Raw genomic sequence first — 12,581 nt, 5'->3', positions numbered from 1 at the left:
CTCTATTTCGGATGCACTATTCCTTATTTATTGCTTCCGTCGACCCCTCACAATGACGAATTAACACAGAAATTGCGTCGCTATGAAATACTATAATTTCTACGCCTTCTCTTTCTAAATCGAGGAACGATCCTATGGCAACGAAAGGATCTTCTATTAGGAGGCGAGTATCTCTTTTTGGATGCACTATTCCTTCTTTATTGCATCCACCGATCCCTCACAATGACGAATTAACACAGAAATTGCGTCGCTATGAAATACTATAGGTTCTATGATTTCTTGTTTTAAATCGAGGAGCATTTCTATGGCAACGAAAGGATCTCCTATTGGGAGGCGAGTATCTCATGTCGGATGCACTATTCCTTCTTTATTGCATCTGTCGATCCCTCACAATGACGAATTAACACAGAAATTGCGTCGCTATGAAATACTATATGTTCTATGACTTCTCTTTCTAAATCGAGGAGCGTTTCTATGGCAACGACAGGATCCCCTATTGGGACTCGAGTATCTCATGTCGGCTGCAATATTCCTTCTTTATTGCATCCGTCGATCCCTCACAATGACGAATTAACACAGAAATTGCGTCGCCATGAAGTACTATAGTTTCTATGCCTTCTCTTTCTAAATCGAGGAACATTTCTATGGCAACTACAGGATCTTATATTGGGAGGCGATTATCTCTTTTCGGGTGTAGTATTCCTTCTTTATTGCATCTATCGATCCCTCACAACGACGAATTAACTCAGAAATTGCTTCGGTATGAAATACTATAGGTTCTATGCCTTCTCTTTCTAAATCGCGGAGCGTTTCTATGGCAACGACAGGATCTCCAATTGGGAGGCGAGTATCTCGTGTCAGGTTCACTATTCGGTCTTTATTGCATCCGTCAATCCCTCACAATGACGAATTAACACAGAAATTGCGTTGCTATGAAATACCATAGGTTCTATGCCTTCTCTTTCTAAATCGAGGAACGTTTCTATGGCAACGTCAGGATCTTCTGTTGGGAGGCGAGTATCTCATGTCGGATTCCCTATTCCTTCTTTATTGCATCCATCGATCCCTCACAATGACGAATTAACACAGAAATTGCGTCGCTATGAAATACTATAGGTTCTATGACTTCTCGTTCTAAATCGAGGAGCATTTCTATGGCAACGAAAGGATCTCCTATTGGGAGGCGAGTATGTCTTTTCGGATGCACTATTCCTTCTTTATTGCATCCGTCGATCCCTCACAATAACGAATTAACACAGAAATTTCGTCGCTATGAAATACTGTAGGTTCTATGCCTTCTCATTCTTAATCGAGGAACGTTTCTATGGCAACAACAGGATCGTCTATTGGGAGGCGAGTATCTCTTTTGAGATGCACTATTAATTCATTATTGCACATGTCGATCCCACGATAACGAATCAACACAGAAATTGCGTCGCTATGAAATACTATAGGTTCTATGACTTCTCGTTCTAAATCGAGGAGCATTTCTATGGCAACGACAGGATCTCCTATTAGGAGGCGTGTATCTCTTTTCGGATGCACTATTCCTTCTTTATTGCATCCGTCGACCCTTCACAATGAAGAATTAACACAGAAATTACGTCGCTATGAAATACTATAAGTTCTACGCCTTCTCTTTCTAAATCGAGGAACGATCCTATGGCAACGAAAGGATCATCTATTGGGAGGCGAGTATCTCTTTTTGGATGCACTATTCCTTCTTTATTGCATCCATCGATCCCTCACAATGACGAATTAACACAGAAATTGCGTCGCTATGAAATACTATAGGTTCAATGATTTCTCGTTTTAAATCGAGGAGCATTTCTATGGCAACGAAAGGATCTCCTATTGGGAACCGAGTATCTCATGTCGGCTGCAATATTCCTTCTTTATTGCATCCGTCGATCCCTCATAATGACGAATTAACACAGAAATTGCGTCGCTATGAAGTACTATAGTTTCTATGACTTCTCTTTCTAAATCGAGGAACGTTTCTATGGCAACGACAGGATGTCCTATTGGGAGGCGAGTATCTCTTTCTGGATGCACTATTCCTTCTTTATTGCATTCGTCATTCCCTCACAATGACGAATGAACACAGAAATTGCGTCGCTATGAAATACTATATGATCTATGCCTTCTCTTTCTAAATCGAGGAACGTTTCTATGGCAATTACAGGATGTTATATTGGGAGGCGAGTATCTCTTTTCGGATGCAGTATTCCTTCTTTATTGCATCCGTCGATCCCTCACAACGACGAATTAACACAGAAATTGCGTCGCTATGAAATACTATAGGTTCAATGATTTCTCGTTTTAAATCGAGGAGCATTTCTATGGCAACGAAAGGATCTCCTATTGGGAGGCGAGTATCTCATGTCGGATGCACTATTCCTTCTTTATTGCATCCGTCGATCCCTTACAATGACGAATTAACACAGAAATTGCGTCGCTATGAAATACTATAGGTTCTATGACTTCTCTTTCTAAATCGAGGAGCATTTCTATGGCAACGACAGGATCTCCTATAGCGAGGCGAGTATCTCATGTCGGATGCACTATTCCTTCTTTATTGCATCCATCGATCCCTCACAATGACGAATTAACACAGAAATTGCGTCGCTATGAAATACTATAGGTTCTACGCCTTCTCTTTCTAAATCGAGGAACGTTTCTATGGCAACGACAGGATCTTATATTGAGAGGGTGGTATCTCTTTTTGGATGAAATATTCCTTCTTTATTGCACCCATCGATCCCTCACAATGACTAATTAACACAGAAATTGCGTCGCTATGAAATACTATATGTTCTATGCCTTCTCTGTCTAAATCGAGGAACGATTCTATGGCAACGACAGGATCTTCTATTGGGAGGCGAGTATCTCATGTCGGATTCACTATTCCTTCTTTACTGCATCCGTCAATCCCTCACAATGACAAATTAACACAGAAATTGCGTCGCTATGAAATACTATATGTTCTATGCCTTCTCTTTCTATATCGAGGAACGTTTCTATGGCAACTACAGGATCTTATATTGGGTTGCGATTATCTCTTTTCGGGTGAAGTATTCCTTCTTTATTGCATCAATCGATCCCTCACAACGACGTATTAACTCAGAAATTGCTTCGGTATGAAATACTATAGGTTCTATGCCATCTCTTTCTAAATCGAGGAGCGTTTCTATGGCAACGACAGGATCTCCTATTGGGAGGCGAGAATCTCATGTCGGATGCACTATTCCTTCTTTATTGCATCCGTCAATCCCTCACAATGACGAATTAACACTGAAATTGCGTGGCTATGAAATACTATATGTTGTATGCCTTCTCTTTCTAAATCGAGGATCGTTTCTATGGCAACTACAGGATCTTATATTGGGAGGCGAGTATCTCTTTTCGGATGCAGTATTCCTTCTTTATTGCATCCATTGATCCCTCACAACGACGAATTAACACAAAAAATGCTTCGCTATGAAATACTATAGGCTCTATGCCTTCTCTCTCTCAATCGAGGTGCGTTTCTATGTGAACGACAGGATCTCCTATTGGGAGGCGAGTATCTCATTTCGGATGCACTATTCCTTCTTTATTGCATCCGTCGATCCCTCACAATGACGAATTAACACAGACATTGCGTCACTATGAAACACTATAGGTTCTATGCCTTCTCTTTCTAAATCGAGGTAGGTTTCTATGGCAACGAAAGTATCTTCTATTGGGAGGGGAGTATCTCTTTTTGGATGCAATATTCCTTCTTTATTGCACCCATCGATCCCTCACAATGACGAATTAACACAGAAATTGCGTCGCTATGAAATACTATAGGTTCTACGCCTTCTCTTTCTAAATCGAGATACGCTTCTATGGCAACGACAGGACCTTATATTGAGAGGGTAGTATCTCTTTTTGGATGCAATATTCCTCCTTTATTGCACCCATCGATCCCTCACAATGACGAATTAACACAGAGATTGAGTCGCTATGAAATACTATATGTTGTATGCCTTCTCTTTCTAAATCGATGAGCGTTTCTATGGCAACGATAGGATCTCCTATTGGGAGGCGAGTATCTCTTTTCGGATGCCGTATTCCTACTTTATTGCATCCGTCGATGCCTCAAAATGACGAATTAACACAGAAATTGCGTTGGTATGAAATACTATATGTTCTATGCCTTCTCTTTCTATTTTGAAAAACGTTTCTATGGCAACGACAGGATCTTCTATTAAAAGGCGAGTATCTCGTTTCGGATGCACTATTCTTTCTTTATTGCATCTGTCGATTCCTGACAATGACGAATTAGCACAGAAATTGCGTCGCTATGAAATAATATATGTTCTATGCCTTCTCCTTCTAAATCAAGGAACGTTTCTTTGGCAACTACAGGATCTTATATTGGGAGGCGAGTATCTCTTTTCGGATGCAGTATTAATTCTTTATTGCACCCGTCGATCCCACGATAACGAATTGACACAGAAATTGCGTCGCTATGAAATACTATAGGTTCTATGCCCTCTGTTTTTAAATCGAGGAACGTTCCTATGTCAACGACAGGATCTTCTATTAAAAGGCGAGTATCTCTTTTTGGATGCACTATTCTTTCTTTACTGCATCCGTCGAAACCTCACAATGACGAATTAACACAGAAATTGCGTCGCTATGAAATACTATATGTTCTATGCCTTCTCTTTCTAAATCGAGGAACGTTACTATGGCAACGACAGGATCTTATATTGAGAGGCGAATATCTCTTTTCGGATGCAGTATTTCTTATTTATTGCATCCGTCTATTCCTCACAACGACGAAATAACACAGAAATTGCGTCGCTATGAAATACTATAGGTTCTACGCCTTCTCTTTCTAAATCGAGGAGCGTTTCTAAGGCAACGACAGGATCTCCTATTGGCAGGCGAGTATCTCTTTTCGGATGCACTATTCCTTACTTATTGCATCTGAATATCCATCACAGTGACGAATTAACACAGAAATTGCGTCGCTATGAAATACTATAGGTTCTATGCCTTATCTTTCTAATTCGAACAACGTTTCTATGGCAACGACTAGATCTACTATTAAAAGGCGAGTATCTCTTTTCGGATGCACTATTCTTTCATTATTGCATCCGTCGATCCCTCACAATGACGAATTAACACAGAAATTGCGTCGCTATGAAATACTGTAGGTTCTATGCCTTCTCTTTCTAAATCGAGGAACGTTTCTATGGCAACAACAGGATCGTCTATTGGGAGGCGAGTATCTCTTTTGAGATGCACTATTAATTCATTATTGCACATGTCGATCCCACGATAACGAATCAACACAGAAATTGCGTCGCTATGAAATACTATAAGTTCTACGCCTTCTCTTTCTAAATCGAGGAACGTTTCTATGACAATGACAGGATCTTATATTGAGAGGGGAGTATCTGTTTTTGAATGCAATATTCCTTCTTTATTGCACCCATCGATACATCACAATGACGAATTAACACAGACATTGCGTCGCTATGATATACTATATGTTCTATGCCTTCTCTTTCTAACTCGAAGAACGTTTCTAAGGCAACGACAGGATCTCCTATTGGGAGGCGAGTATCTCTTTTCGGATGCACTATTCCTTACTTATTGCATCTGACGATCCTTCACAATGACGAATTAAAACAGAAATTGCGTCGCTATGAAATACTATAAGTTCTACGCCTTCTCTTTCTAAATCGAAGAACGTTTCTATGGCAACGACAGGATTTTATATGTAGAGGTGAGTATCTCTTTTTGGATGCTATATTCGTTCTTTATTGCACCCATCGATCCCTCACAATGACGAATTAACACAGAAATTGCGTCGCTATGAAATACTATAGGTTCTATGCTTTCTCTTTCTAATTAGAAGGAGGTTTCTATGGCAACGACAGGATCTTCTATTGGGAGGCGAGCATCTCTTTTCAGATGCAAGTTTCCTTCATTATTGCACCCGTCGATCCCACGAAAACGAATTAACGCAGAAATTGCGTCGCTATGTAATACTATAGGATCTATGCCTTCTCTTTCTAAATCGAGGAACGTTTCTATGGCAACGACAGGATCTTCTATTAAAAGGCGAGTATCTCTTTTCGGATGCAGTATTCTTTCTTTATTGCATCCGTCGATCCCTCACATTGACGAATTAACACAGAAATTGCGTCGCAATGAAATACTGTAGGTTCTATGCCTTCTCTTTCTAAATCGAGGAACGTTTCTATGGCAACGACAGGATCGTCTATTGGGAGGCGAGTATCTCTTTTGAGATGCACTATTCCTTCATTGTTGCACCTGTCGATCCCACGATAGCGAATTAAGACAGAAATTGCGTCGCTATGAAATACTGTAAGTTCTACGTCTTCTCCTTCTAAATCGAGGAAAGTTTCTATGGCAACGACAGGATCGTATATTGAGAGGGGAGTATCTCTTTTTGGATGCAATATTCCTTCTTTATTGCACCCAACGATCCCTCACAATGACGAATTAACACGGAAATTTCGTCGGTACGATGTACTATAGGTTCTATGCCTTCTCTTTCTAAATCGAAGAACGTTTCTATGGGAACTACACGATCTTATAATGGGAGGCGAGTATCTCTTTTCAGATGCAGTATTCCTACTTTATTGCACCCATCGATCCCTTACAATGACGAATTAACACAGAAATTGCGTCGCAATGAAATACTATAGGTTCTATGCCTTCTCTTTCTAATTCGAGGAACGTTTCTATGGCAACGAAAGGATCTTCAATTAAAAGGCGAGTATCTCTTTTCGGATGCACTATTCTTTCTTGATTGCATCCGTCGATCCCTCACAATGACGAATTAACACAGAAATTTCGTCGCTATGTAATACTGTAGCCTCTATGCCTTCTCTTTCTAAATCGAGGAACGTTCCTATGTCAACGACAGGATCTTTTATTAAAAGGCGAGTATCTCTTTTTGGATGCACTATTCTTTCTTTACTGCATCCGTCGATCCCTCACAATGACGAATTAACACAGAAATTTCGTCGCTATGTAATACTGTAGCCTCTATGCCTTCTCTTTCTAAATCGAGGAACGTTCCTATGTCAACGACAGGATCTTCTATTAAAAGGCGAGTATCTCTTTTCGGATGCACTATTCTTTCATTATTGCATCCGTCGATCCCTCACAATGACGAATTAACACAGAAATTGCGTCGCTATGAAATACTGTAATTTCTACGTCTTCTCCTTCTAAATCGAGGAAAGTTTCTATGGCAACGACAGGATCGTATATTGAGAGGGGAGTATCTCTTTTTGGATGCAATATTCCTTCTTTATTGCACCCAACGATCCCTCACAATGACGAATTAACACGGAAATTTCGTCGCTACGATATACTATAGGTTCTATGCCTTCTCTTTCTAAATCGAAGAACGTTTCTATGGCAACTACACGATCTTATAATGGGAGGCGAGTATCTCTTTTCAGATGCAGTATTCCTACTTTATTGCACCCATCGATCCCTTACAATGACGAATTAACACAGAAATTGCGTCGCAATGAAATACTATAGGTTCTATGCCTTCTCTTTCTAATTCGAGGAACGTTTCTATGCCAACGGAAGGATCTTCTATTAAAAGGCGAGTATCTCTTTTCGGATGCACTATTCTTTCTTGATTGCATCCGTCGATCCCTCACAATGACGAATTAACACAGAAATTTCGTCGCTATGTAATACTGTAGCCTCTATGCCTTCTCTTTCTAAATCGAGGAACGTTTCTATGGAACGACAGGATCTTCTATTAAATGGCGAGTATCTCTTTTCGGATGCACTATTCTTTTTTTATCGCATCCGTCGATCCCTCACAATGACGAATTAACACAGAAATTCGTCGCTATGAAATACTATAGGTTCAATGCCTTCTCTTTATAAATCGAGGAACATTTCTATGGCAACGACAGGATCTTCTATTGGGAGGCTAGTATCTCTTTTCAGATGCAGTATTCCTTAATTATAGCACCCGTCGATCCCACAATAACGAATTAACACAGAAATTGCGTCGCTTCGAAATACTATAGGTTCTACGACTTCTCTATCTAAATCGAGGAGCGATTCTAAGGCAAAGACTGGATCTCCTATTGGTAGGCGAGTATCTCTTTTCGGATGCACTATTCCTTACTTATTGCATCCGACGATCCCTCACAGTGACGAATTAACACAGAAATTGCGTCGCTATGAAATACTATAAGTTTTTATGCCTTCTCTTTCTAAATCGAAGAACGTTTCTATGGCAACTACACGATCTTATATTGGGAGGCGAGTATCTCTTTTCAGATGCAGTATTCCTTCTTTATTGCACCCATCGATCCATTACAATGACGAATTAACACAGAAATTACGTCGCAATGAAATACTATAGGTTCTATGCCTTCTCTTTCTAATTCGAGGAACTTTTCCATGGCAACGAAAGGATCTTCTATTAAAAGGCGAGTATCTCTTTTCGGATGCACTATTCTTTCTCGATTGCATCCGTCGATCCCTCACAATGACGAATTAACACAGAAATTTCGTCGCTATGAAATACTATAGCTTCTATGCCTTCTCTTTCTAAATCAAAGAACGTTTCTATGGCAACGACAGGATCTTATATTGAGAGGGGAGTATCTCTTTTTGGATGCAATATTCCTTCTTTATTGCACCCATCGATCCCTCACAATGACGAATTAACACAGAAATTGCTTCGCTATGAAATACTATAGGTTCTATGCCTTCTCTTTCTATTAGGAAGAACGTATTTATGGCAACGACAGGATCTTCTATTAAAAGGCGATTATCTCTTTTCGGATGCACTATTCTTTCTTTATTGCATCCGTCAATCCCTGACAATTACGAATTAACATAGAAATTGCGTCGCTATGAAATACTATATCTACTATGCCTTCTCTTTCTAAATCGAGGAACGTTTCTGTGGTAACTACAGGATCATATATTGGGAGGCGAGTATCTCTTTTCGGATGCAGTATTCGTTCTTTATTGCACCCGTCGATCCCACGATAACGAATTGACTCAGAAATTGCGTCGCTATGAAATACTATAGGTTCTATGCCTTCTCTTTCGAAGTCGAGGAACGTTTCTATGGCAACGACAGGATCATCTATTAAAAGGCGAGTATCTCTTTTCTAATGCACTATTCTTTCTTTATTGCATCCGTCGATCCCTCACAATGACGAATTAACACAGAAATTGCGTCGCCATGAAATACTGTAGGTTCTATGCCTTCTCTTTCTAAATCGAGGAACGTTTCTATGGCAATGAAAGGATCGTCTTTTGGGTGGCGAGTATCTCTTTTGAGATGCACTATTCCTTCATTATTGCACCTGTCGATCCCACGATAACGAATTAACACAGAAATTGCGTCGCTATGAAATACTATATATTCTATGCCTTCTCCTTCTAAATCGAGGAACGTTTCTAAGGCAACGACAGGATCTCCTATTGGGAGGCGAGTATCTCTTTTCGGATGCACTATTCCTCACTTATTGCATCTGACGATCCCTCACAGTGACGAATTAACACAGAAATTGCGTCGCTATGAAATACTGTAGGTTCTATGCCTTCTCTTTCTAAATCGAGGAACGTTTCTATGGCAATGAAAGGATCGTCTTTTGGGAGGCGAGTATCTCTTTTGAGATGCACTATTCCTTCATTATTGCATATGTCGATCCATGGCAACGAAAGGATCTTCTATTAAAAGGCGAGTATCTCTTTTCGGATGCACTATTCTTTCTCGATTGCATCCGTCGATCCCTCACAATGACGAATTAACACAGAAATTTCGTCGCTATGAAATACTATAGCTTCTATGCCTTCTCTTTCTAAATCAAAGAACGTTTCTATGGCAACGACAGGATCTTATATTGAGAGGGGAGTATCTCTTTTTGGATGCAATATTCCTTCTTTATTGCACTCATCGATCCCTCACAATGACGAATTAACACGGAAATTTCGTCGCTATGAAATACTATAGGTTCTACGCCTTCTCTTTCTAAATCGAAGAACGTTTCTATGGCAACGACAGGATCTTATATTGAGAGGGGAGTATCTCTTTCTGGATGCAATATTCCTTCTTTATTGCACCCATCGATCCATCACAATGACGAATTAACACAGAAATTGCGTCGCTATGAAATACTATATGTTCTATGCCTTCTCTTTCTATATCGAGGAACGTTCCTATGGCAACGAAAGGATCTTCTATTAAAAGGCGAGTATCTCTTTTCGGATGCACTATTCTTAATTTATTGCATCCATCGATCCCTGACAATGACGAATTAACACAGAAATTTCGTCCCTATGAAATACTCTAGGTTCTATGCCTTCTCTTTCTAAATCGAGGAACGTTTCTATGGCAATGACAGGATCATCTATTAAAAGGCGAGTATCTGTTTTCGGATGCACTATTCCTTACTTATTGCATCTGACGATCCTTCACAATGACGAATTAAAACAGAAATTGCGTCGCTATGAAATACTATAAATTCTACGCCTTCTCTTTCTAAATCGAAGAACGTTTCTATGGCAACGACAGGATTTTATATTGAGAGGTGAGTATCTCTTTTTGGATGCTATATTCGTTCTTTATTGCACCCATCGATCACTCACAATGACGTATTAACACAGAAATTGCGTCGCTATGAAATACTATAGGTTCTATGCTTTCTCTTTCTAACTCGAAGAACGTTTCTAAGGCAACGACAGGATCTCCTATTGGGAGGCGAGTATCTCTTTTCGGATGCACTATTCCTTACTTATTGCATCTGACGATCCTTCACAATGACGAATTAACACAAAAATTGCGTCGCTTTGAAGTACTATAGGTTCTATGCCTTCTCTTTGTGAATCGAGGAACGTTTCTATAGCAACGACAGGATCTTCTATTGGGAGGCGAGCATCTCTTTTCAGATGCACTATTCCTTCAATATTGCACCCGCCGATCCCACGAAAACGAATTAACGCAGAAATTGCGTCGCTATGTAATACTATAGGTTCTACGCCTTCTCTTTCTAAATCGAGGAACGTTTCTATGGCAACGACAGTATCTTCTATTAAAAGGCGAGTATCTCTTTTCGGATGCATTATTCTTTCTTTATTGCATCCGTCGATCCCTCACAATGACGAATTAGCACAGAAATTGCGTCGCTATGAATACTATATGTTCTATGCCTTCTCGTTCTAACTCGAAGAACGTTTCTAAGGCAACGACAGGATCTCCTATTGGGAGGTGAGTATCTCTTTTTGGATGCTATATTCGTTCTTTATTGCACCCATCGATCCCTCACTATGACGAATTAACACAGAAATTTCGTCGCAATGAAATACTGTAGGTTCTATGCCTTCTCTTTCTAAATCGAGGAACGTTTCTATGGCAACGACAGGATCGTCTATTGGGAGGCGAGTATCTCTTTTGAGATGCACAATTCCTTCATTATTGCACCTGTCGATCCCACGATAGCGAATTAAGACAGAAATTGCGTTGCTATGAAATACTGTAAGTTCTACGCCTTCTCCTTCTAAATCGAGGAAAGTTTCTATGGCAACGACAGGATCTTATATTGAGAGGGGAGTATCTCTTTTTGGATGCAATATTTCTTCTTTATTGCAACCATCGATCCCTCACAATGACGAATTAGCACGGAAATTTCGTCGCTACGAAATACTATATGTTCTATGCCTTCTCTTTCTAAATCGAAGAACGTTTCTATGGCAACTACACGATCTTATATTGGGAGGCGAGTATCTCTTTTCAGATGCAGTATTCCTTCTTTATTGCACCCATCGATCCCTTACAATGACGAATTAACACAGAAATTGTGTCGCAATGAAATACTATAGGTTCTATGCCTTCTCTTTCTAATTCGAGGAACGTTTCTATGGCAACGAAAGTATCTTCTATTAAAAGGCGACTATCTCTTTTCGGATGCACTATTCTTTCTTGATTGCATCCGTCGATCCCTCACAATGACGAATTAACACAGAAATTTTGTCGCTATGAAATACTATAGGTTCTATGCCTTCTCTTTATAAATCGAGGAACATTTCTATGGCAACGACAGGATCTTCTATTGGGAGGCTAGTAACTGTTTTCAGATGCAGTATTCCTTAATTATAGCTCCCGTCGATCCCACGATAACGAATTAACACAGAAATTGCGTCGCTTTGAAATACTATAGGTTCTACGACTTCTCTTTCTAAATCGAGGAGCGATTCTAATTCAACGACTGGATCTCCTATTGGTAGGCGAGTATCTCTCTTCGGATGCACTATTCCTTACTTATTTCATCTGACGATCCCTCACAGTGACGAATTAACACAGAAATTGCGTCGCTATGAAATACTATAGCTTCTATGCCTTCTCTTTCTAAATCGAAGAACGTTTCTATGGCAACGACAGGATCTTATATTGAGAGGGTAGTATCTCTTTTTGGATGCAATATTCCTTCTTTATTGCACCCGTCGATCCCTCACAATGACGAATTAACACAGAAATTGCTTCGCTATGAAATACTATAGGTTCTATGCCTTCTCTT

Source organism: Schistocerca cancellata, chromosome 7 (genome assembly GCF_023864275.1).
Source record: "Schistocerca cancellata isolate TAMUIC-IGC-003103 chromosome 7, iqSchCanc2.1, whole genome shotgun sequence".
NCBI classification, from domain to species: Eukaryota; Metazoa; Arthropoda; class Insecta; order Orthoptera; family Acrididae; genus Schistocerca; species Schistocerca cancellata.
Note: the sequence above shows the minus strand (reverse complement) of the source record.